Source organism: Vombatus ursinus, unplaced genomic scaffold (genome assembly GCF_900497805.2).
Source record: "Vombatus ursinus unplaced genomic scaffold, bare-nosed wombat genome assembly UNPS02005659.1, whole genome shotgun sequence".
NCBI lineage: Eukaryota > Metazoa > Chordata > Mammalia > Diprotodontia > Vombatidae > Vombatus > Vombatus ursinus.
In genome coordinates this window covers 24,840,188-24,843,935 of record NW_020945437.1, presented here as the reverse complement: position 1 = coordinate 24,843,935, position 3,748 = coordinate 24,840,188, and the positions used below count along the sequence as shown (strand labels likewise).

Here is a 3,748-nt window from a genome sequence, read left to right as displayed (position 1 = left end):
AAAAAAACCATTAATGGGTTAAAGAAAGCCAATTTTCAGGGGGGTGCTGAGTGATTTTTTGAAAAGGGGATGGTAGACCAAATAAGTTTGGGAACTTCTGTGAGAAATTAAAGAGGGGATACCCAGGGTTAGTGGGTATGATCTAGATGAAGATCCTGAAAAGCAAATGGGGAAGAACAAGAAAGGGCTGTGGTGAAACCAAGATGGCAGAACACAGGCAGTAACCCAGCTGAATTCTCTCAACGTTCCCACAAACAACTTTAAAATAACTCCTCAAATAAAATTTTGGAGTAGCAGAGCCAACTAAAGGTCGGAGTGAGATGTTTTTCCAGCCAAAGACAGCTTAGAGGGTGTGCACAGGCACCCCAGCAGGCCCTGGCTCTCTGCCTTTGCCTCCTCCCCTGTTGCTGGTACTCCCCTTCTCTGAGGTCCCCTCTCCATCTGCCCTACCCCTTCCCCAATGGGGCCTGGACCTCCAAGGCAGTGTAGTCATGGCAGCACCGTCAGGAGGGGTCCCAGCTAATAGCCCTGGCCTGGTTTGACCTTCCACTCCTCTCAAACCTCTCCACACAGGTTTCAACACTAAACTCCTACAATGTCCCTGAAACCAAGAATAGTGGATTTTGATGCAATATGAAACAAACTCTTAAAGGCAACCATATTGGATTATGTTGAAAGAACTACTTGGAATGATTTTGTGTGGCCTATCCTGAACCTCTTAGTGAAAGATCACACAGAGTCTACAATTTTTTTTTTAAATCATGTACTCCATTTGCACAAGAGAGTTCTGGAGTTTGAAGAATAAATATTGGTTATGTATCATAGGTATTGGGAAGAATGTAGCAAGGGGGCAGATTATATGGACTGTTTATACAAGTATCTCAACACATAATTTATTAAGAAGAATAAACTGACGGAAGCTGACGTTCAGTATGGTTATGTTAGTGCAAAAATGAATGAACTACTTATGGAAATAGGAGAGCTAGCATTGGATATGTGGAGAAAGTTGATGATTGAGCCACATTGGGCAATCCTTATACAAAGGTTCCTTCGAGAAATAAAAATGAGCGCTGTGGGGAAGAACCAAACCAAAGAGTAATCCATGGGGTTGGTTATTAACTCCTTTGTTCATGTTGAAGAGTGTAAGAAAAAAATTCCCTTTCAAGTTTTATCAGGAAATTCTTGAGTTGTCTTTTCTTCCTGAAATAGGGGAGTATTAGAAACAAGAGGCTTCAAATTTGTTACAAGAATCAAACTGTTCACAATATATGGAAAAGGTCTTAGGTAGATTAGAAGATGAAGAAATGTGATGTAGAAAACATTTACATCCAAGTTCTTAGAGTAAAGTGATTCACGAATGTCAGCAGCGAAGGGTCGTAGACCACTTACAGTTTCTACATGCAGAATGTCACAATATTATCCAACAAAAGAAAAGAAGGGACATGGCAAATATGTACACCTTTCTTCACGCTGTGTTGAGTGGTTTACCTCATATGATTCAAGAACCATACTCATTATGAGGGTCTTAGAGCAAGCAATGGGTAATCTTTCTCAGGAAAATATTGCCAACTCAATCTAAGGAGTCAGTTTTGGAGATGTGTGGTAAATTTGCCCAACTTATCAATACTATTTTGAATGGTGATCAACACTTCATGAATGCTCTGGATAAGACTCTGACATCTGGAGTAAACTATAAAGAACCCAAATCTATTTGCAAAGCACCTGAGCTACTGACCAACTTCTACGACGACTTGCTAAAAAAAAAAGGAATGACTGAAAATGTGAAGGACAAGCTCACTAACTTCATTATTTTTTTCAAATATATTGACGATAAGATGTTTTTCAAAAGTTTTACGGTAGAATGTTGGCCAAACATTTCATTCACGGCTTATGTGTGTCTATGAATTCTGAAGAAGCCTTGATCTATTAAGAAATTAAAGTAAGCCTGTGGATATGAGTTTACAAGCAAACTCCATCGAATGTATGCAGACATGAATATTAGTGCTGATCTCAACAACAAATTCAACAGTTTTATAAAAAATCAGGACACTGTAATCGATTTGGGAATTAGTTTTCAAATCTATGTCCTATAGGCTACTCGGGCTGCTTCTTCTACATTTGCCATCCCTCAGAAACGGGAAAAAAGTGTACAGATGTTTGAATTATTTTACAGTCAGCATTTCAGGGGAAGGAAGTTTACATGGTTATATTATTTTTGTACAGGTGAAATTAAAATGAATTATTTGTCCAAACCCTATGTGGCCATAGAGACAATATACCACATGACAGTATTACTTGCTTTTTTAATTTTTAAAATTTTTTTTAAATTATTTATTTATTTTTCGTTTTCAACATTCACTTTTATAAGATTTTGAATTCTAAATTTTCCCCCCTCCCAAGGCTACTTGCTTTTAATAATAATGAAGCCATCAGTTTCAAAGAGCTACATGACATCACATAGATGAATTGACAAAACTATCAAATCATTACTTGAAGTGAAAATAATTAACCATGATTCAGAAAAGGAAGATACAGATGCAGACTCTACTTTTTCATTAAATATGAACTTCATCAGTAAAAGAACAAAATTTAAAATTACCACATCGACGCAAAAAGACCCACCACAGGGAATGGAGCATATCAGAAGTGCTGTAGATAAAGGCAAGAAAATGTACCTCCAAGCTGCTATACTCCTCCTCGTGACAGCTGGAAAAGTGTTGCTGCACAATGCTCTTATTCAGGAGGTCATTAGTCAGTCAAGAGCTTGGCTTAATCCAAGCATTAGCATGATTAAGAAGTGCATTGATGTTCTGATAGACAAACAGCCAGGCATCAGCAGATGAATACGGCTATGTGGGGCCATGATGCCAGCTGCCCTGCAGGTGCGTGTCCAGAAGATCCTAACTGTCACTAGTTGGTGTGTTCCTGTGGGAAGAAGCAGGCTTGTGCCTCTGTAGTTAGCCACATGGCAGCCCTTGTTTTTCGGCTGTTTACAACATCACCAATGCCACATCATGAGCTGAGCATCAATGAAAATGCCTATAGATATTTCAAGTTCATGTTATTATGACGTTTGTTAAAACTTTACTAAATGAATGGGTGAAATATTGCTGAAATGTGAAAATCTGTTTGGGCAGCATGCTTTTTTTTCCCCTTCACGTTTGTAGTCGATATGTTTTTTTTTTTTTTAATGTATCTTAAAGGATATAAAGCAAAAACCGATAACCTAATAATTGCATCTACATTGAAATGACCTGTGATCAGGGCCCCTGCTCCCTTGTGACCAACCACAAGCATTCCTCTTAACCCTGGAACTTTGGCCCAGAACTGTGTATGAGAAATAGAGTTGCCAATCAGTGCCTGCTGCTCCCAGTGCCAGCAAAGGGTTCCTTGGAATTTATTTCTTCCTTTTTTATTTTTTTGGCTAAACAATAGGGTTAAGTGACTTGCCCAGTGTCACACAGCTAGTGTCAAGTGCCTGAGGCCATATTTGAACTCAGGTCCTCCTGACTCCAGGGCTGGTGCTCTATCCACTGCGCCACCTAGCTGCCCCCTGGAATTTCTTTTTTTTTTTTTTTTAAACTTCTAGGCAGTTGGGGTTAAGTGACCTGCCCAGGGCCACACAGCTAGTGTCTGAGGCTGGATTTGAACTCAGGTCCTCCTGACTCCAGGGCCGGTGCTCTATCCACTGCACCACCTAGCTGCCCACTGGATTTATTTCTGACTAGTTGTCTGACCCCTTTACTGT

At 39.6% G+C, this 3,748-nt stretch overlaps 1 pseudogene; it reads left to right on the top strand.

Annotated features, from left to right (window-relative positions):
- Positions 1–595: 595 nt before the first annotated feature.
- LOC114032714 lies at positions 596–2,865 on the top strand (annotated as a pseudogene).
- The last annotated feature ends 883 nt before the right edge of the window (positions 2,866–3,748 follow it).